This window comes from Epinephelus moara, chromosome 11 (assembly GCF_006386435.1).
Source record: "Epinephelus moara isolate mb chromosome 11, YSFRI_EMoa_1.0, whole genome shotgun sequence".
In the NCBI taxonomy this organism is placed as follows: Eukaryota; Metazoa; Chordata; class Actinopteri; order Perciformes; family Serranidae; genus Epinephelus; species Epinephelus moara.
The window spans coordinates 18980842-19004438 of NC_065516.1; the positions used below are offsets into that span (position 1 = coordinate 18980842).

General features: G+C 43.3%; 1 protein-coding gene across 1 annotated transcript in view; it reads left to right on the forward strand.

The window, feature by feature from the left end:
- The first annotated feature begins 10554 nt into the window (after window positions 1-10554).
- The window catches only part of boc (BOC cell adhesion associated, oncogene regulated), a 30428-nt gene continuing 17385 nt past the window's right edge, over window positions 10555-23597 (forward strand). Inside the window, exon 1 of the mRNA XM_050056705.1 lies at window positions 10555-10777. The gene's annotated coding sequence lies outside the window, so the exon portion shown is untranslated. The remainder of the gene's footprint in view (window positions 10778-23597) is intronic.

The window sequence follows — 23597 nt, forward strand, 5'->3', positions numbered from 1 at the left end:
CACAACTTTTAGACTGCAGGCCAGTAAAGCTTCACACCACAAAGAGCAGAGAATATTTACAGCTCTGCGGCAGTCATAACACGGCTGCACAGATAAAACCTGAAAGAGGAGACGGCAGTGTGAGATGGAGTGAGGCTGGCGTGCTGCTGTCAGATTGTGTCAATAAGAGGATTTTTTCCATGTTGCAACATACTAGTTATGTTTGAGGCTTTTGCTGAGGGCAAACAATTACTGGAAAAAGTGCAAGATCAAGATCTCTACACTAACAATGCTCTGAGTTTTGCCTTCAAGTGTCTATTAAGCGTTCAAGCCAAGAAACACAGTTATTATCTCTACATACCCATGGAAAAAAGAAACAGCTTAACATGGAAAGATTGGATTCAAACAACTATTTCTATTTCTAGCATCTTTTTGTTGTTGTTGAAATAGAAAAAGTACATTTCACCAGTTCCCAGGCAGAAAAAGAAACTCAGATTTGAGACGCAAAATGTAAAAAGCATAGTTCCTATGAAGGGAATTTTTAAAAATTCCCTTTCCAAATGGAATTTTTAAAAATTCCCTTTGAAGGGAGTTGAGCTAGCTGTTTTCTCTCATTTCCATACCTTATGCTTAGCTAAGATAACCAGCTGAGAGTGGTAGCTTCATATTTAACCAACTCTCCAACTCTCTGTGAGAATGCAAATAAACATATTTCACAAACTGGTGAACTATTCCTTTAAATTGAGTCTGTGTAACTTATATTAAACAGTTGATTAACTGTAAATGCTACAGCAATGTGTAAAAATTGTAAGGTTAAAAAACATCAGTTATACAGTACAGCCATATCTACCTTTAATTAGCATTTAGCATTAGCATTATTATTAACATTAGCATGCGGCACAGTGGAACAGTGGTTAGCATTGTCGCCTCACAGCAGTAGGGTTCCCAGTTTGAATCCAGGGTGGGAGGTTCGAACTTCGCGGTGGGGGAGCCCCTCAGTGTGGAGTTTGCATGTTCTCCCTGTGTCAGTGTGGGTTTTCTCTGGGTGCTCCGGCTTCCTCCCACAGTCCAAAGACATGCAGGTTAATTGGTGACTCTAAATTGTCCGTAGGTGTGAATGGTTGTCCGTCTCTATGTGTCAGCCCTGTGATAGTCTGGTGACCTGTCCAGGGTGTACCCTGCCTCTCGCCCAGTGTCAGCTGGGATAGGCTTTGGTCCCTCGCAACCCAAACAGGATGAGCAGTCACAGAAAATGAATAAATGAATTAACATTAGCCAACATCAGACACTGGTCACACCAGACATAATGAGCGTGTTTCAGCAGCAGCGTTTCATCCAGACCCAGGAAGTTGATTAGTTCATGGAAAGCACCCTCTACTCCCTCCACCTCCTTCCTGATAGTCTGTCCAGCTGACCCCTCACTAAACCTCTCCCTGCAATGGCCATTGTCCTATTTTAGGATAGCAACCGTAACTAGGCATGAGAGGCCTGTCAGGCTTTCAGAACAAGGGAAAATGCCGAAATGGTGTACATATGGAACTGGCAAGTCCAACAGCAGATGTCTTCAAGGTTAAGAGGAGTGTTGTGTTTTTTGCTTTTCTGAAGCTAAAAACATGAGTGGAGAGATGTTGGATTAAACAGCGGAGGCCCTCACTTACAGCTTAATCCATCAAAGATCAACAACAACTCTTTGTTTGCTCAGAGGTAAGATGCTAATCAACGTCAGCGTTCTTTGCGCATTTGCAAATGAAGATGGGTGAATATTAATTAGAAGTTACGTATGTTTTAACTTTAAATTATGTTTAGGCTGTTTCCGCTTCAAACAAATGGAAGGGCAGGATAATTTAGCTCTGCGAGCAATGGGCTAAAACATTTATTGGATGAGTAGTTCCCAGCTGGTGGGTTGTGATCCAGGAGTGGGTGACGGGTCCATTCTGAGTGGACCACAAGTGACTCATGAATGTGTTAAGTTTAAAAAAAAACACACACACACTTTATTTTAAAGCACAGTGAATTTCTGACACAGCGATTTTGTTTTGAAGCGCCATTTCAAACAGACAGCTACTTAACAGAGACAGCAAGCTAAGTATGACGCTGAATATATTAAACTGTGTGGACCTTGGACTGATGATGAAGGAGAAATCTGGATCCCTTGGCTGGACCAGTTGGGAACCACTGTATTAGATAATGAAAACTATAGAGTGCCCCGGGGATGAGTCCTAAAACCAGGAAATGAGTTAACATTTTTGCACTCCCGGTTCCCTTGTCTTGAAGTCAGTGTGTTTTTTGAATAGGTTATTGGTTTGATGCCTACAATATGGTCAATGTTTCACACAAGCTTAAGAGACTTACATTTTGTTCTACGATATAAAATACGTCTATACATACTCCATTTGTGAATTTTGAAGCTTTTACGTGTCTTAAAAAGACAGTTGCTAACAAGTGAGACTACAGAATGTCATCACGCCGAACACATTTCTACAGCCTCGTGGTAGGGATGCTAAATCATGCGACCATGCTGTAGTTTGTTCACAGCCTAACGTTAGCTTTTTACATATGGCGACTGCATTCCAGCTTCAAAAATCATAAACGTGGTGTTCATTTATGAGGACAGTGTTGCAAGTATCATAAACATAATTTGCTACAGAGCCAATTTTCTGCAATAATCCAAAAACAATGGAAAAATCCCAAAGGCTTTTTGAGAGAACCAGGGCAACACTAACTTCAGCATTGGTCTACAGAAAAACTTGATCCCTGGAGCGCTCTATAGGGAGTCATAACTAAATACTGGCTTGAAGTAAAACAACGTGCCGATTTACCCTGCCATGCAAGAACATTGTTGTTCTTGTGTGGGACCAGTGAGCTCTTCCCTCAATCTTAATGTCCTCATAATTCAAAATACTCCGCCGACAAATAAGCCTATATTGTGACTGTAGCTCTCAAATAGTAATCCCTTCCCGTCTACTTCTCTCTAAAATTTTCGAGCTGTTATTCCAGGTATTTGCTATTATTTCCTCTGGTGTATCTCTCAGTGATACTGTTGAAAATGCCATATAGATGTGTTTTGTGCAGCTTGACAACCCTCAAAGGATGCGAGACTTAGCAAAGGGTCAGTTTATAAGTTATGCATGATGTTCAACTTTAATTCACATTTTCGCGCTTTTTTGCATCTTAAGAACGTCTTCCAGTTTTCATCAGGGAGCGGGCCTTTTTAATTACGATGGTTTATATCAATGTCAGGCTTCGTCACAGTCTTCTGCACGAGATTTCAGCTCCTCAGTGAGGTAGCAACGAAGCCAAATGGAAATAGCTTAAAGACGAGAACGAACGTTGGATCAGAAGCCTTTGCACTGTGGAAACAACTAACGGATGGAACAGCATCCAAGCAGAAATGGAAAGTTACAGATTTCAGCTCCGAGCTGCGACGATGACCCACGTCGACGCGCTGGATCGACGTCAAGTTTCAAAATCTCTGGAACAAACAAGTAAACACAGTAAATAAAATAAATCAAATGGATCTCAACAAACAGATGCCATCGCTGCTGTGAGAGCTCCGAAGAACAATAAAAAACAGTTGCAGAAAATTGCATCCAAGTCTCGGCGGAGATATGAGGCGGCCTCGCTGCAGAAAAACAACATCTAATCAGAGCAGTCACACACAGCACATTCCACATCATGACACACACAGTAACTCAGCCTGAGGTCCGACCCCACCTGAGCCTGGATCTCTGTCTCAACAGCACAATCACACTGGAATGAGAACCAATAACAGCCAATTACCCTCCATATCCCTCCAACACACACACATGGAAAGTAAGCTTTACATCAGTAAGAATGAAAAAGAACAATAAAATCTCCGGATATGAAAAGCTCCCAAGGCAACAATGTAGTTAAAGCACAAGATGCTCTTTCTTTGTGTGTGTGTGTGTGTGTGTGTGTGTGTGTGTGTGCACTTTAACAGAAGACATCTGAAAGAAAAAGACACCATAAATCTCTTCTCCCTGAGTCTTACTGAGAATTTTGATTGTGTGTCTCGATGTGAGGCCTGAAGCACAGTTTCCAGCATGTATCTGTAAAACTGAAGCAAGCTGAGAAATAGCAAAGTATGTTTCCTCCAGGAGCGTTCAGGTACTTTAGTACATACTTTATTGTACTTTATTACATTTATCTGATGGCTGGTACCAATAGGTAAACGTTGCATGATGAAAAATAAACAAAAAGATGTATTATTAGAGATTTTGCTGCCTTAAAAGAATCCCTCTGTCTATGGTTTATTGAGGAACTTGTCAGTAGCTACTTGATAGTTTTTTAGGGATGATGCTTCTTTTACGTAGGGAGGCACAAACATGGCAAGTATTATAAGTAAAACAAAAAACCTTTACTACATTATGATGGATTACTTAATAACCTAATGTAGAAGGGGTGTATCTTATTCTTTAGAGAGTAAGTTATTTTCTCTAGAGGTATGCAACTGTTCACGTCTGAGAGCCACAATCCAACAGGTCGTGGGAAATCTGACCCTCACCTCATTGCAATACATTTTTTGGCAGTAGCCAACGGGATTTCTGTAAGCTTGATGGAATAGCTATGTCTGATATTGAAATTTAAGAGGTTGCTCAAAAGGCATACCTCCAGATCCATCGGGAAAGTGACTCCATGGATTGTGGATAAAGCAGGTCTCCTGCCAAAAGCCTTGTAGTTTACTACACTGCCCTCAGCTAGACCACATCTAAAACTATATCTTGAGTTTAGTGTACCCTCCTCAGTCTAGATATTTCCGGTTCAGAAATTAACAGGGCTTCATAAACCTTAGAGATGTTTCTAACCATTCTTTGCCCTGAAGTCACTGAACTGAACATTCTGACACTAAAATTACATTTTTTAGACAATCAGGAGAAAATTAATCTTGCTCGAGACCTGTTTCTGTCTCAGCAACACACTCGCTGGATCTGGTAGCTATAGCTGACACAATCTTATACTTGGTTGAAACATTACATTTGTGCTTTGTATATGTTGTATTGATCTGAATCTGCTTTCATCCATCCACACAATGCTTACAAAACCTCAAAACAATGTGGGGGAAGAGACAGGACGACTTAAGAGACAGGAAGTGTATACCATTTCATATCATGCCGCAACTTGTAATGTGTTATCTTTTGTTACAGAGCATCTTTGGCTACACTAACATTCATACTGTCATTTTCCATAACCGCTAATCCTCTTGAGGGTTACGGGGTTGCTGAAACCTATCCCAGCTGACATTGGGTGAGAGGCGGGGTACACCCTGGACATGTCACCAGACTATCACAGGGCTGACACATAGAGACAGACAACCATTCACACCTACAGACAATTTAGAGTCACCAATTAACCTGTATGTCTTTGGACTGTGGGAGGAAGCCGGAGTACCTGGAGAAAACCCATGCTGACACAGGGAGAACATGCAACGGAGGGGCCCGAACCCCCCACCCTGCATTTGAACCAGGAGCCCTCATTGAGAATATTCTACTTCTTCTTATGTGAAACCATTTGAATCTTCTCAAAGAAGGTGCATTGTCACAAAACTGAAAACACGTCTGCATTTCTTGGCTCATGAAAAGGTCATATTTTGGGGATACATGGTTTTCAGTGACAGTGACAATTTAAGAATCTCAACAGCAATGTCTCTATAAAGAAGCAATTTCCTGATAATATCCTGGATCATCTACAGACCTCACTGTGGACAGTTTTTACTATGATATTCCGCAGAATATATTTTACAGTTCAAGAAAGTCATATTCTTTTATGGTTTGAGCATCTTTGGCTAAAAAAACACACCTTGGGTAGCTCAATGCTCTTTTGTGAACATCTGGTATCTGTGTGTCTATTTAAATACTGTACAGTAAAGTCCATCTTTTTCATAGCTGGTTTAGTTTTTCTATTTGAAGTCAAAGAATAGGTCAATTTGGATTGCAGGACTGGTGCTGTTGAGTAAAGGATTCGTGAACTTCCTCCTCCACTGGATTTTAGATAAATCATGTGCATGAAGCTGCAGTGCAGAGGTCATAAAACACCATCACTCAGTTCTCCATGAAGACATTTTCCCATGAGCTCCTTCACTGAGTTTTTTAAATTTAGGAGCACAGGAGAGACAGCTCTGACATGTGCTCTGCAGTTTTTCAACTGGCATGGGTTTATTTTTAAGTTTATATGCTCAGAAAATATCAGGAAGTAAAACTCCTGCCACTGAGCTGTTGACTCTCCTTCCCATCATGCTTCGTTTAATCCTTTCTTCGGATACTGTAATAGTATTATGTGTCATGAATAGGAAGGCCTTCACTGTGCTGGTAAAGAAACACCTGTTGTTTGAATGTCTGGGTTATTGTAATGATTTGAACCATGACTGAGGGTGTTTATGCAGCGACCAGCAGCACGTTGCTCCAGTCAGTGGAGATGAACCCTGAAACTCCCACAGAGCGTTAGGCTGTTGTTGTTTTCACAGAAATATTCAGTCTGTCACTTTAAAGAACTGGTTTGGATTGTTGCCAAGGTTATCTTAGTGTATTAAAGCCTTTACTGGTTGTTAGGTGAAAACCCTGTAGTGTAGGGGACAAAATTCACAGTCCTCATTTTATGTAAAACGCACTATGAAATAGCAACAGTCTTGCAGGTTTATGTCACACTGTGTGAGATAAGTCTGATAAAAATCTTGGTCACAAATCTGTGTCTGACTGTACAGTATCTGTTTGTGTGGAAGGAGAATTTAGTGAGGGCCAGGTGCAACTATGATGCAAACAAATTGCAAGTATAGACACATCATCAACCCGCATCATCCATCTGCACCACCGTCATGTTCTGTAATGCAGGAAAACAAGAAACATCTCTGGCCGAGAACCAAGAGAGTTCAAGGAATAGTACTGGTACTGTTGTTTTTTTTTACTTAAAGGAATACTTGTATGTCAGGTACTCAACTCATGTTACAGAGAAGAACTTTGTTTTTCTCAATGTCCTCTGCAATGAATGAGTAATCCAAAAATGGAGAAAACTCTTGATGAACTGAGGTGAAAGACGTGCAGGTTTAACGACAGCAAAAATATATAAAAACATACATTAAAGGGATAGTTCCGTGTGTTTTTGTTTTTTTTAATTCTGAGGCAGTAGCAGGTCAGACAACAGAATCCTACAGCAGAAAATTTGAACAACAGGGTGAAGCTCATCATTTGCGTCCATAGCACTTAGATGACTAAATGAGAAATGGATGTGCACTGGCAATACTAGGTCTGAGTGTTTTGTATATAATGTACTTGTAGATTGTATTACGTATTCAGTATATATATTATTTTACATTGCCAGCATGCACATAATATGTGTGTGCTAAATAGTGCATATACAGTGTACCTTTGTGTTTTTAATGGTATACGTATGACTACATGAATTTCCCCTTTGTGGATAATAAAGTTTACCTGACCTGACTCTGTGGACGTGTACCACAGAGTCCAGTGTATAAGGGCCTTCAAGTTCAGCTGAAGGTAAAGTGAGACTTCAGCAGCATGAGATACTAACATTAAGTGGTGGGGAAACACTTTTCAAGACAGACGTTTGTTAAAAAAAAAACAAGACTGAAACAAATAGCACCGGCGGTGAGACAAAAGCCCTTTTTACACAGAGATTCCGCTACAAAGTCCCTTCTTTGTGCCGCATTTGCATTTTTACACAGAACCAAACAACGGCAGCATCATGCTGCTCCAGTATGTGATTTTAGACAGCATGCTGGCATCAATCAAAAGAGGCGTGACAGGCATGACATGTAACACAATAGCATCAGCCTCCAGTGCGACATAAAACATACACGTTGGCAGTGCTTTATAAACAATAACAATGACATAACTTGGCAATAACAATCATTAACAGTCTCTGTTATATGGCGGCTGATCTCGTCCTCTATTCTAAGACTAAGGACATTTATGGCTGCTGCTCTTCTTGTTTGAGTTAGCTGCTAACTGCTAACTGTTAACAGCTACTTTTTAAATACCTCGGTGGGTCACACGCATGACACACTGTCAAAACATCACATCTGTCCTGCTGGCTGTCCTGTTTATACAGACACCATTTAGGTGCTGTTTCACTCTGTCCCCCTATTTTGCGATCGTACCTCATATGCAGCACAGCAAGGCCGCATAACGGTGCGATATTCTTGAACAGGCAGTGTAAAGGGAGCTAATGCAACAAGATTGACGATGTCCAGTCTGAGTAACAGATCCACGACTTTGAGGCTTATCGGGTGGCAAAATACTGCACATATCATACTATGAGACAGGATTTCATGTCACGGTCACGACCATCTTATCCTCTATTAGGACAATAGGTAGGTAAAACACTTGCATGTATTTAATCGGCCAGCACCGCAATGCATGACATTGCATTGCCAGTTTGAACTTACTTTCTTAATCAACTCTGGATTTTTCACTGGTTCATTTCGCGTCAGCACCTCCACTGTGTTAGTGCAGTGGCCCCAAGGAAATGAATGAAGGAGCTGCATTTTGAAGTCGCACTATGAAGGAATCACTTCCCGACCAATATGTATGGGGGGGATGATTACGGTGATCAATAACCATTTCAATGTATGTATAAAAACCCCTGGCTATCCTTTGATATTTCCTCTTGGCAACTTTAGATCAGCAGCACACCCTAAATGATCAATAGTTAAACAGTATACGAGCGTAAAAGAGCAAGACTCCTCTTCTGTCTTGCTTTAATGAACGTGAGAGTGAAAGTGTGCTGATTTAGTACTCGTATACACCACAAAGCACAAGTGTGTGTGTGATTCAATCTGGTTTTGTCACACTGAGGAAGTGACACAGCTGCTAAGGTCAGCAGGATACAGAGAGGGAAGGAGAGAGCGGGTCGTTGTCATGGCGCCCAGCTAAACAATGGAGTGAGGAGGTCGGCAAGGAGGCAGCGTCGCACGGTTGAGACCCTTGAGGAAAAATCACCTCCTACTCCACACACACTCTCATTGATGAACAATACACAGTTCAATAATGAGACACACTGGACGAGTTCACACCTGACAGCCAACACCCAAAACTCACCCTGCGCTCTCACTCCATCTAACTTCTTCTTTGTTGGTAAAACGCACAAATCACACCACAGCAACACACGGCGCCGACGCCCCCCGTCTCTCCTTCTCGCTCTCCATTACTTTCATAACAACATTTATAATCATCTACATGACAATCTGTGTGGGGCTCTATAGTGAGGCTCGGGGGTGACAAGGGTTAGCGCTGAAGGGAAGCGGTGCATGCTGGGATTGCGGCCTGCTGAGAGAGTGGCATTCTGGGAGGCGGTGTCCTGCGGGCAGGGCCTCTGGGGGATGCAGTATGGTTAATAGGCCTTTCATGGCCAGCCCACAAAGCCTTTTGTCCCGAGCTAATTCATCCAGCCCTGCATGGAGAGATGGAGAGGGGGGGAGGGGCACCATGGAGGGGTTTTTTGGGGTTGGGAGTCCCCATTTTTTTCTCCCCACTCTGTCTCTCTTCTCTGCAGTGCAGTGCAGGGTGGCGCTAGTGTGAGGGAGCCACATACAAACAGAGCCCTGCTCGGTAGCAACAACACCAAAACATTGGCAGAGCTTGCTGGCAAACTGCAGCACAACACTGGAAAACACCCATGATTAATGACTGCTTGAAAACATCTTGAAGCTGGAACATCCTGCTGGGTATTAAGTCAAAGGGATGTGTGTACTCTAATGTGGAGTGGGGTTTTAATTAATTGAAAGTGCTGAAAAAGTGTCCACACACAAACATACCTTTTCACCTGAACAAGAGCAACAGGTGTCATAAAATGCCACAGCTGGTCGGTGAATGGAGCCCCGCTGGGTTGCAATAACCCCTCAGGTACATCATGGTGGGAGTTCCTGCGTTCACAGAGGCGAGACGCGGCCGGCTTCCCACCATCAGACCCCCCTATCAAACCCTGTGATCTGGGAATAGTCAGTTATTAATGAACTGGACAGGAACGGCTCCCCTCGTTTCAAAGTGTGCTGATTGAAGTGGAGAAGAGAATTCCAGAGTGAGAGCGGGGGGGTCAAGCTGTGATCACTGTGCTATGAGTGTGTGTGTGTGTGTGTGTGTGTGTTGCACAGTCCTGACTGGGCCCGTCCAGTTCACAACAACACAACACAGCACAGCACAGCACTGCACAGCTGCACTGGAGGGCCTGCAGGCCTCAATGGACGGGGGTCAATACAAACTCTGTGGGGACCAACGCATACCAAATCAGGGGGAACAGAGCAGGAGGAGGGGGAGGGGGCGCACTTTTCTCCTCCAGGACACCGTAGTTTTTAAGAAATTAAGTTTCTATGTGTTTTTAATTATCAAACACACACATATATACTTTAAAAGTATTGCTCCTGGTTCCAGTTTTACGCACAACCTCTGGAAAGTCCTCATGTGCAGTGAGTAGGGATCTGTAGTGTGGAGAAACGGCGGCGCAGTACCCAGCTCTGGGATTTTGGGAGCCAGTCCCTATTGTTCAGATCCCTCCTCCTGCTTGGGAAGTGGGAGGACCCGAAAAGGCGTCGCAAAAGGGAGAATTGTTTGAGAGCTCAGTCATCCAAAAACGGCCTTTCAATGTGAGAACTTGGGGAGCCGAAGAAAATGTCGGTGGCATCGCAGTAAATTACTAAAGCAGCGAGGCTTTAGAGGGAAAAGAGAAGTAAAAACTGCTGTTTCTTGGGACTAAAACTCACCGCAGAAGAGAGCAGAAGAGGAGATCGCTCGCTTAAAACGAGGTGTGAGCACCAAATACAGCAGTTTTGGTAAGTTTTACCTCTTCATGCGGTTCATGTTTTTGCGCTGTTACGCTTTGTATCAACATGTTTTACAAAGTTGTACACAAAAGTAGCAGATTTGGTGCGTGTTTGCAGCCTAACGGAAGTATTTACCGACTTATTTGCTACTTTATTTACACACAAAGTTGTGATTTAGGTGTTAGATTACTACTTCATCCTGGTGACTGCTTTGATAGCCGCATTTGTTTTGTTATTTCAGCTTATCGATGCGCGTAAACTTCCCTACAAACTTTACGCAACACAGATCCTCTTAATTTGGATGGAAACGCGTGCTTCTGCTTTTGGTTTTAAAGTTACATTAAATAAGAAACGTTAACTTTGCGTCCGGACTTAGCCTGTTGTTGATTGGTTGAGCGCTGCGTCCATATTTTTCCAAGTTTTCCTTAATTTTCTGCCTCTATCCGCAAACTATTGCAGCACGATGCATGTCTGTGGAGAGGAATCAGCTTTGTGTGACACGTTGCAGAAACTCAAAGCACTGTTTTTGGACATAGTGTGTTTTTTTTAGGGAAAATGCGTCTGCGTTTTGCAGGCCGCAGCCTATAGTCTCTCCCATAGGGTAACAGAAAACAGACATGGTGAGCCGTGCCAGATTTACCCCCATATTATCATCGGGGAGTGCAGCTATGCAGAGGCAGGCTGGGAAACAGTGAGGGAGAGCTACTAAAATGATGCACCATGTTTGTTAGTGATGCGCACGATAATAAAAATGTGTTACCCAGAAAATTAGTTTTTTTTTTTGAAAAATGCATGCTGTTATTGCACAAGATGCTGCTCAGAATGTATTGTTTGCATAGAGAAAATCATAACAGGAGTGCATGTCCATAGTGGCTCTCCCCCTTCACCCCCCAAATCAAAGTCCGGTGTCAGAATAACTTAATTAAAGCCTCCAATAAAGTGACAGCTGCTCAGTGCAGCCAGGAATGCAGCATCCTGCCTCCCTGTCAGGAGAGTCTCTCCTGATACCATCGTCTCATTCAGGTTTGATTTAATGAGAAAATGTTTGTCTTAATCCCCGAGCTGCTAATGAGTGTTTGGCCCGGGGTGTCACTCACCGTGGGGGCCGTGCAGAGAGGCAGAGAAGGAGGAGGAAGGGGGGGTACGCGGACATGGAGGAGGCCTGCAGGAACAGCCGCAGGGGCTCAAGTTTCCAACCCCAGGTGTCGTTTTGTTATTTGGATTACATTTAGCCTCCGCTGCCTCGCATGGAGGAACCTCGGCGATTCAGTGACAGGACATGGCATCAGACAAGAGGGCCCGATTGTTCCCGCTGAATCAATGTCACTTGGATTAAAAGTCGAAACGAATGGCCTGGCCTCCTCCAATTAGGCGCACAGCTTATAAGGGAATTAATTGGTCTCAGTAAAAAGGAGCCTCTTGTTGTTTGGTCGCAGGGTTGGTTGTTGTTGTTGATCATCTCTGGCAGTCGGGTGGATCAAAGTTGGACTAATTGATTCCACTCTGATTATCTGCTTGTTTCTCACATGGTTTGGCCCTTTTGATTACTTATGTGGAAACTGGAAAAACACAATTAGAGGAGTTCATAATCAATCTTGCAGGACGTAATGCAAAAAAACACAGAATATTTCAGTACTGTGCAGCTTCTGTTAGTTATAACTATGACATATAAACCCTGCAGAGGATAAAACAATAAGGACTGTAGTAAAGTAGACCCAATTCATTACTGAATGACACACTTCCCTATAGCAGGTTTATAATGATGTTATTCAGGATATGATGCTGAATGAACAGCTCTCAGGGTGCAGTCCATGGCCAAAGTGGAAGTACAATAGTTTCCTTTAATACAGAAATACAGCAGCAGAAAGTGAATCATCAACCACTTTGATCACTGGTTAATGTTTTTTGGGCATAAATGTCAAACACCCAGCTCCGCAGATGTGAGGATTTGCTTCTTTTCTTCATCTGTTTTGATCATAACTTTAGTATCTTTGGATTTTGGACTGATGTTGGGATGAAGAAAAGCTCTGAGACACTAATGAAACTGCAGCCCTAGATTCACTAAAGTAGACTCAATCCATTACTGAATACCACAGGCACACTTCAAGTCCCTATAGGAGTATTATAATATGTTGTTTTCTATACAGGACACTGTGGCGAATGATTTCAGGCCGCACTCCCAGGCCAAAACAACAGCTACAGCCTGGAAGCTGTCCTTAAAAGTGTATAATACCCTGCACGCTATACTTTTTGGCCTAAAAATGTGCATAGCTTTAGGCGAATGAGACCTCTATGTCAGGACAGGAAACTAACTTTATTGTCTTTTGGTTCCAGAGCCTGATATGCGTCAGATTTTAGGAGCCTTCTTTTTTTTTTTTTTCGTCTCACTGTTACAGCGAGGCTGGAACTTGAAATTATATGTGATTGATCTTGGTTACCTGCCAAGCAGAAATATAGCGGAGACAAAAGCTGCCAGTTTTCCACTATTTGTCCAGAAGCTTGTGGATAGTTTTTCATCCCAGTGTCTATAGGAGCTGAGATTTCATATGTGTTGCAGCTTGTAAAAGAAAAGTTACTGTGTGGATTTAGGTACGCAGCCAATAGCAATAGAGTTTCTTACTCGTATCTCATTTTCGAAATTTACTCTGCCATATTGAACCGTGATGTGAGATACGAGTGGCAGGATAAGATTTAACTTGTTTGGCTGTCGCCTGGTGTGTTTTTACATCTGGATGTAAATCAAAGTCTTTAGATGAAGATGGATGTCGAGATGCATTTCGAGATTACAAACAGCCAGCGGTTCCATCAGTTGCTGCTCCGATCTCAGTGTCTGTGAGCCAAAGTTCCAGAGGTTTGACTGCGGTGCTGGATAGCAGCATTGTTATTGTAGAGGGTGTAACATTGGCGTTAATTGACAAAGGAGGAAGAAAAAATCCTTCCTGAGGGCATGCTTTCATCTCTATGACAGCGGGTACACTCATGCAGTCATAACAGCCTGCAGGCACAATCTGTGGGCCTTTGCTGCACAGATGTGTGTGTGAGTGATAGTTCCTGTCCAATCAGGATTATCTCTTTGCACTGGAATGTATTACTTGTCACTGTGGTCCTCAACTGGCCTCACCTGCATGGTCGTTTTGAGATCACTGCATTAGAAGAAGGAAGAGAGTGTGTGTGAGGGAGAAAGGGGTAGTCTAGTTTTTCTTAAATGTTCATAAGGAACACACTCATCGCCAAATAAGGCTGCATCATTTCCCAGAGCCGGACGGTATTGGCCTGCTGACATACAGTGCATTAGTCCTCCAGCGCTGACAGATTGGAGGCACGGGCTCAAGCCCCGTGCCCCCGGGAGGGTCTCTGTGTCCGGACATTGGATAACCAGAGAGGGACACCTGGACCGGCAGGTGGCCGGGGTCCAGGCTCCTCCCCTGGGGTTGCATACCTCTCTCCTCCTGATCCTCCCTGTCAGCCAGGACCACAGACCGAGAGCAGGAGGAATGTGAGGGGGAATAGTGAGGGAGAAATCTGACAAAGAGTTGGAGAGGCTAATTAAACAGGCCGTGATCAAACAGAGGGAGATTATTGAGGCAGGGATGAAGATGAATTGGATGTAAGGAAAGAAGAGACATCTGTCACAAGAGAATTTGCTTTTTTAGAGATGGAAAACACCTTCTTTTAATGTTCCAACTAATATTCAGAAGCCATGTTGATGCCTGTCCAGTTTATATCTGTATCATAATCATAAATATAATCTCGCTCTCATTTGTTGTCTTAACCACCTAATAGGGATTATCCAAAGCCTTTAAACCAGCTGAGTTGATTTGTTCCACTACTTAAAGTAAAAGTTAAGAAGCTCTTGATTGGATAATGAAGTTACCCAAGCCGTACTCTCACTCTCTCCCTCTTACACACAAACACAAACACACATTGTGAGTCTGGAGTGAGTGCTGTTAGATCATTGATCAACTCCAGACTCGGGTAAGAAAGCAGTGTGTGTGTGTAGACAAATAGCCCTGTGTGTGCAAAGCAGATATTTGGACAAAGATTAGGGGGTGTTATTACGAGCCAAAAGCAACCCAGACGCTCTAATAGATCATTCACACACAGGCACAAGATTGCTCTCCGACTGGGGCTGTTCAATTTAAGCTCTGGCCAGTCATTCTTTTTCTCTTTGTGTCTCAGCACAGACATTTTTAAAAATTGGCGTCACTTTGGTCAGCTTTATTAGACCAGTTAGTTCTCGTACTCCTTTTATACACTGTAATGATAACTGCGTAATGTATTCCTGTCGTGATGCATGTGCGAACGAAACAATAAAAGCGCCAGAAACGTCAAGGAATCTGGGTCGTGTTCCAGGGCTTTAACCAATAATCAGATTTAAAGTGTTGCCCCAGAGAGAAAAAACTCATCATTGAAGAATGTCAAACTGGCAGGAGAAGACATGATTCAACAGAATAAATCACTGGGCACCAGATTAGTTAGTTATTGGGCCCCTGAGGTTATCACAACTGGAATTTTCCATCGACAGCGCTCCTCTGTGCTCTGCTTAAATGTGTGTGAGGTTTTATTTTATATTTCGCAGCCCCCCCCCCTTCCTCCTCCTTTAGGATAACGCACATCCGTGGCTCTGAGTGACAGGACAAGTGGTAGCTCTGCTGTACCATGCAAATCCAGCTCTTGACACCGAGAGCTCTCTTTGAAACAAGCCTCCTCCAGCTGTTTCTCCTCTTAAGAAACCCTTTCAGAGCAGCAGCTTTCACTTTATAACCGTGGAGTAAGCAGTCAAAGCCGGTTGCACCATCTCCTGCACAGTTGACGCCCCGCAACCCCTCGCTTTCTGTTTAATTTCCTGCCTCCTCTCCGTTTTCTAATTCCTCCCCGTAGCTGTTTTTCCTATAACGTTCTCCTTCGCTTGTTTCATATAACTTTACGGCCTTTCTCCATTCCCTCATCTCTCTTTCCGTCTGCCTTATCTCAATTTCCTAATGCCTCCTCATATCTGTTTTTCATATAATATTTCACTCTCTCTGCTTTTCTCTTCCTTCCTTCGTCTCCCACTGAGAGTTGTAGGGCCAGTCTATCTCTTTTTTTTCCCCCCTCCTGGTTCCTGCTGAATAATGGGGAGAAATTGCTCTTGATTTATAATTGGTTCCATTCACTCTGATGCATGAGCTGCCAAAGGAGTTTGGGGCCCCTTTCACCCCCTCTCATCCCTCCTCCCTCCCTCGCTCCTTCCCTCCCTACGATGCAGGAACACACAGGGAGCAGGCTGCAGATATGTACAGCTATGAAAGCCTATATTAGCGTGCACGAATGCCGTGGTGTGTACGTAGTTTATCTCGCGGGCCAGGGTGAAGTGGTAGTCTGTTTTTGTGCGTGTTGACATTTGGTGTTGGAAAAACTTCCTGAGGTCTGCATATTTATGTGCCTCTGTGAGTATACTTTTACCATGTAATAGGAGTTTGTGTGATTGCTTGCTTATGTGTCATCAATTGTGTGTGTGTGTGTGTGCAGGGAAAGAATGGCTGTGGGTAAATGAAATATGTAACTGCATGCGCGTGTGTGTTTGTGTGATGAGCACTGTGAAATCGTGGGTATTAGTTAGTTTTCCCAGCCCTGTATGGGAATGATTAAGTGTGTGTGTGATCTGTGTACTGAGACTCTTGATGCTCGCCCAAAGCTTTTCTCAAAAATGTGTGTGTGTGTGTGCCACCAAAGAAGACTCACACACGTACTATACTATATAATGATTGGGTTTTTTTCCATAGTGATGTTTTTAATTTCTTGGTTTGTCCAAAACTTGAAAGTCATCCAGTCTTTTTGAGAAGCAGCTATAAAAATGTTATTTATTTATGGTATTTTTTGCATGTATGATGATAACATGTTTACAGTGTGTCTTTCATTGAGGTTTAAAGTCAGCATGGTCAAAGTTTTTAGACTTGTTTTATTCTAGTGTTTTAGACTGCAGCTAGTCAGCCATCTTTGGTTTTCATCATTCCTTCAATCTGTCTATCCTCCCCTCTTTACTTCTGTTTCTTTATTTTCTGCTTTCCCTAACATCCTTTCTTTCCTCCAGCCACTCATCCATTTTATCTTTACTTCATTTTATCTGTCCATTCATCCACCTGTCTCTCCTTCCTTCCATCATCCAGTCATCTATTATTGCCTCTTTCCTTCCATCTATCATCTATCCATCTTTTTCAATCTTTCCTGCCATCTTGCTTCCCTTCTTTCCTCTTGTCTATCATCATCTATCCGTCCTTCTTTCTTCTTTTTCCCCTTCATCCTATCATCCATTTTCCCTTTTTCCTCTCGTCTATCCATCTCAGTGTCTTTCCTGCCTTTCATTCCTTCCATCCATTCATTCTTCTTTTCCTCCTTCCATCATCCACTCATCCCTCTTTTGCCACATCCACTTATCCATCTACCTTAACTTCCTTCATTCCTTCCATCTATCATCCATCCATCGCTCCTTTATCCTTCTTTCCTCTCATCTATACATCTTGCTGTCTTTCCTGCCTCCTTTCTATCCCTTCATCTACCTCTATTTCCTTCCATCAAGCCATTCATTCATCTTTCCCTCCTGTTCATCCAGCCCCTTCTTCTTTTCTTCCATCCATTCATCCATCTTTCTTTCCTTCCTTCTATCATCCATTCATCTATCATTGTTACATCACTTCTTTCCTTCCATCTGATCATTTTCCTCTCCCTAGTCCATCTAGGTGTCTTTCCTGCCATCTTTCTTTCCATTCATCTATCTTTATTTCCTTCCATTGAACCATTCGTTCACCTTTCCCTCCTTCTGTTCATCCAGCCCTCCTTCTTTTCTTCCATCTATTCTTCCATCTATCTTTTCTGCCTTCTTTCCCTCCAACCATCCATCCATCTTCCTTTCCTTCCTTCTATCATCCATTCACCTGTCATTGCTTCTTTCCTTCCATCTGATTATCCTTCTTTCCTCTCCCAGTCCATCCTAGTGTCTTTCTGGCCTTCTTTCTATCCATCTATGTTTCTTTTTTCCCATCCATCCATTCATTCATCTCCTTCCTCCCCCCCCTCTATCATCTATTTGTTTTTCTTTCCTTCTTTCCTTCTATCTGATCATCCATCCTTTCTTTATCCTTATTTCCTACTTTCTACTTGTCTGTCCATCTCGGTGTCATTCCTGCTTTCTTTCTATCCATCTATCTTTCTTTTCTCCCATCCATTCATTCATCTGTCCCTTCTGCTATCCATCCACCTCTCCTACTTTTTTCCATCCATCTACCCGTTCTGCTTTCTTTCCCCTCCAACCGTCACCTTCTTTCCTTCCTTCCCTCCAGCCTTCTATCATCTGTCCATCCTTTTTTCCTTCTTTCCCTTCTTGATATCTTTCCAGCCTTCTTTCTATCCATCCATTTTTCTTCCTTTCATCCATTCCTCCCTTCCTCTGATCTGATTGGCTGATGCTCCCTACATCACTGTTTGGTCCGTCTATCTGGCTCACACTCCCGTGGCAGTGCCGATGATCCGATCCTGTTCCCATGGCCCCTGGTGGGCACGCTGGCATCCCACACCAGGCCCAGGAATGTGGGTGGGTGTGTTCACCGTGGCACAGTAATTAGCTCTCCGTGGTTAATTCAGCTTCGTTATCTAAATTATGCAAATGCCTCGGTGCCTAATTGATTAGAACGCCCCCCTCCTCTACACGGCGGGCCTGTCCAGATCCCTCTCGTTAATCCTCGAGACGCTCTGTAGCTCGTTAGTGTCGGTTCGGGGGGCGAAGGAGGGGTTGGACGGGCATATAGCTTGTTAATACTTTGTGAAGCGTGCGCATATGTGTGTGTGTGTGTGTGTGTGTGTGTGAGTAAGTATTATGAAGGAAGAGGGGGTAAATTCTCAGCCTCGTTAGGGATGCTGAGATGCTTTTGATGTGTAATTTTATGGCATGAGAACGAGTGATGTCTCGAGTGGAGGATTTGGACTGGCCCCCTCTCCACCTGTTGGGCAGAGTTTCCATGCCAGGATAAGACTCCAGAAGGTTCTCTTGTGTCCGAGAGATAGATGGGAATAGATTTAAGATCTGCTCTCTGCCAAGTTTTTGCTCGTGTGAAGCGCAGCAGAGATTCTCCACTTCAGTTTGAATTATCGGAGACACTTTGAGGTAGAGGCAGCCACGTCCAACAACATGATCTCTATGAATGTCATGTATTTTGGTTATTTTTGACACACTGATACCCGACAGACCATTTCTTCCCTTCTAATCATCTTATGAGATGATTAGAAGGGAAGAAATGGTCTGTCTCAATAACAAGCAAATAACAAGCAAAAAGTTAGTTCATAGATACATACATTGAAAAAATACAATATTACTTGGGGATATCAGTGCAGATCAGAGCTGCAATAATTAATCGATTAGTTGTCAACTGATCCCAGCTTCTTAAATGTAAATATTTTTTGTTTCTTTACTTCTTTGTGACAGTACACCCAAATTATCTTTGGGTTGTGGACAAAACAAATCATTTAAGGATGTTATCCTGGACTTTGTGAAACACTGATCGTCATTTTTAAATGATATTCTGACATTTTATCGACCAAACGACTAATCAATTAGTCAAGAAAATAATTTGTAGTTTTAGCCTTAGCAATCCAATCACTGATTACTTATTATTTCCTAAAAATCTTCCCCCTCTGTGTTGTTGTTTTGTTGCTCTGGTACCATGTGATGGTCTGATGGTGTGCCACTGGTTTGTTAAGCAATCTCCGGATCCTCCTCGTCCTCCTCCACCCAGCACCAACCTTGGGCCAAACCGAGAGAGATCAGCAAACACATTGACAGAGTGAGGGGAAAATATGTTGGGACATTCAGCGACGCTCTCACACACGCTCTCTCAAACACACCCTCTCATTGACGAGGCCCTGCTCTCTCCTCCTGCTCACCCGCCAGTTGACATCCTCTCTATTAATTTGAGTCGCCGTTCTGCTTTCTCAGTCAACCTCTCCACCCCCCGCCCCCCACTGCCTCCATAAACCCCCTTCACCCATCTCACATCAATCCATAGAAGCACTGAACCCCCCCTCCCTCTCCTCCTTTCCTCCCCAAACTCTCTACTCTCAAACCTCTTGGTCATTGAGCCCCCCCTCCTTCTCTTTGGTCATTGAGCAGGACCCATCAGCTCTTCCCTGGGCCCTTCAGAGTAGCGTCTCCCCTTTCTCCAGGGGTCTGCGGGGTCTTTGTCCGTGCACCGGCTCACTGCTTTACAATGACTCTCCACTCTATTAAGGTGCGTTCTGCCTGTTAGCGTCGCCAGGGGCAACCGGCCTCCCGCATGGCAGCTATGCGGCATGGCATTGTGGGCCGCGGGCCCGAGCGGAGCAGTTGAACCCCCAGCACTCCTCACACTTGACACCGCATGTGTTTATCTAAAGGGGGGGCTTTGTGGTGTTTGGAGAACCTCGAGGGAGGAGGAGGGGGGGGCACGGGGTGTAAAAAGACGTAAAACTGGGGGAGGAGGGAGGGCAAGAGGGGAGTTTGGGGAGGTGATAAATATTCAACAGCTCAGCTCCTCAGAAGGAGTTACTACCCTGCTACCCCTCCACCACCGCTGCCCCTCCTGTGTGTCCTCTCCATGCCAGAAAGCAGATGGAATGTGAGAGCTCAGGGAGGTGGCTCCAGTCTGGTTTTATCCAATTAGCAGGGTTGTCAAAATGAATTTATCCACGGAGGCAGGGGGACAATGGGACTGGCAGTGGCCCGGGAGAACAGGGGCCCCGGTGTCTTTACTTAGCACGCTCACAATGAACTTCTGTCAAGTGACTCTCTCCCACAACGACATATAAGGCGCTTGCATACCTACACTCATGATGCATGCCTGCACACCATCGCCACAACCTGGAACTCTCCTTCCCCTCGCCCTCTTTATGATACATACACTTATAAGTCTTTTGACTTGGGTCCAAGTCAAGTCACAGATATCCAAGACAAGTCCAAGTCAGGTCTGAAGTCCTTGAAGGCAAAGTCATGAGTCTTTAAAACCAAAATACAAGTCAAGTCGCAGTCAGGCCTCTGTGTCTTTACCTTTTAAAATGAAACAGCTATTTCTTGTATCCATGGTAGGGATGCACCAATCTATTACTTTACTGATACAGATTCTGATATCTCAGCATGAGAGTCTGCCATTACTATACCAATACCTAAAACAAACAAACAACTTCATGACATTTAATGAAATCAGTAAAAACATCTTTACCTTAGGGAAAAGGCAAATGCATGCAACAAGTTAAGGATGTAACTGAGAGTGGAAACACTGACGTCATTGATTAGTGACGACATAGCCCGTATCCATTCCAATCAATAAGGTCTGTTGTAGGACTGCAATTAATGATTAATTTCATTGTTGATTAATATGTTGATTATTTTCTCATTAACTGAGTAGTTGTTTGGTTTATAAAATGTCAGAAAACAGTGAAAAATGCAAAATCTGTGTTTCTGAAAGCGCACAATGACGAATTTAAGTTTACTGTAACAGACGAAAAAATGAAAATCAAACACAAAAAAACAGAAAATATTCACATTTAAGAAGAATCAGAATTTTTTTTTCGCAAAAAATTACTTAAACCAATTGATAAATTCTTGCATCTTTATACCACACTTCATGAAATTCATTGAAATCATTTTTGTGTAAGGTATTAAAAGTAAAAGCAAATACATGTGACAAGCAACGCGTGTAACTGATGGTAGAAACACTAAATTGTGATGACATCATTGACAAAGAAACTCTATGTAATGTACATCAGTGATGTCATGTCCAATATCCAGTCCATTTAATGAGGTCAGTGTCTACACTGATATCCCTAATTAATGTTTTTGTCAGTTCATGTGTCTAATAAATGAATACATAACATCTGTTACCATGTAAGGCCCACCTGTTGCAGGGGCTAGGCGCCATTTGAAGTTTTTCGACACTAGTGCAGTACAATGCTGAGTATTGACAGCGAAATTAGCCTTTTTTTTTAAAACGTTACTTAAAGGAAAATAATCAAGCCTTTCTACAAAACCCTTTTTTCATTCAACAAGAAAAGCAAAACGTCTCAAATGTTACACGTCAGAGAAGTTGTGCAAGAAACTCTGATATGAATTAGTAGGTGTCTGATAAAACACAGCAAGTAAACACAGCTTTGAATTCGACCAGACATTTCATTTCAGCTTGACACATTTTGATTGGTCACCATAGCAGCTTTGAGGTTCATCCCAGGATTTTGCCAAGTCAGAATGTCAGACTTTTTCCCCCTTTTTGGTCTTTAAGGAGTCAGCTCTTAAGATCTCACAGTAGTCAAGTGTCATTTTCTCAACATGATTACACAAATAGCTTCACTCCCCTATAATCATACTTGTGCACTAGAACTGGCAGATTTGAGCAGTTCACACAGTTCTCCTCAGCGCACTGTCACTGAAGTATGTTTTAATACCACAAAGCTGCTCCCACAAAGTGTTGGCCACGCAGCGTTGTTCCTCACTGGTAAGGCTGTAACAAAACAGTCGCAGGAACACTTCAACACACACACACACACACACACACACACACACATTCCCTCGGTTCTTAATTTAGGGGAGCTGTCTGTGCGTATGCTCTGGTTTTTATCAGTCTCGCTGATGCGTAGGAGGCTCTTTTCCCTCTCTGTGTCTGTGATTTCTCTGGGAAGGATGGATGGAAAAAGTTGGACATAGATGTCAGGCCAACTTTTCATCTTGAGGCAGGGTATCCGCTAAGCAAACACAGGACCCAGCTGACTAATGAATCAGACGGACAGACAGGCTCAGAGGAGTATGGCTGTTTTTAGGGAGTGATGATATATGAGGGGCCTTCTCATACCGCTCTTATAACAAAGCTCTATCTCTGTCTCTGTCTCTCCTCCTGTCTCACTGTCGCCACTTTCATTTGTGTGTGAAAGACAAATTGGACAGGTAAGAGGTCTCACCGGCCGGTTAGCGTGTCCTGCTGTGTGTCCGGTCGGCAGATTGACTGGTGTGGTTTTTACGGTTAGTGACTCTCACAGTCGGGACAGGTGCTTCATACAGATGTGTGTGTGTTTTTCATGGGCAGCTGTCCCGGGTTGTGTCCATACAGCGACCAGCCACTGAAGCCACAGACCTTCAGCTTTGCTTCCTGGTTCCACAGCAGCTCAGTGTTTGTTTACTGAGCGAGGCCACGGCTGATGGGCCGCTCTGAGTGGCCGAGGGAGTGAATTAAACTGTACATGTATGTACGACAGCGACTGAGGATTATTTTCAATATCCAAATACTGAAACTGGCTGTCACAGTCTCCCAGTCCATGGTGACATCCCCAAATTGGAAGCTTAATAGAATAGCCTGAAGTAACTTAGGCAGTACAACTCAGACAGACTGCCAGATGCTGCTCTGGGTCAATATGATTCTAGTGGTTGTTGTAAATTTGCATCACAACCCTTTATTGAGCGAGTTTTGCAACTGTTGCAAATTCACATCACTGCTAATATGAATCATTTTATTCATCACCCAATGTGTAAAGGCCCTAACAGTCCCAAAACAAAGATACTCGGTTTGCATGAAGATGAATGAGAGAAAAGCTGCACATTTGAGAAGCAAGAGCCAATGTTGGTCATTTCTGCATTAAAAATGTATTTTATATGTACAGAGAATTATCACCCAACTCTTTAGTGTCTTTAAGCTCTTTGTTTTGGTTTCTGGGCCTGTAACTGTAGTGTTTTAATTCACTCTCACAGCTCTCATCAGTTTTAATAACTCTAAAAACAAGCTGAACACTAAAGAGGTGGGTTAAAATTTTCCAACCGACCACTGTCAGCCCAACAAGC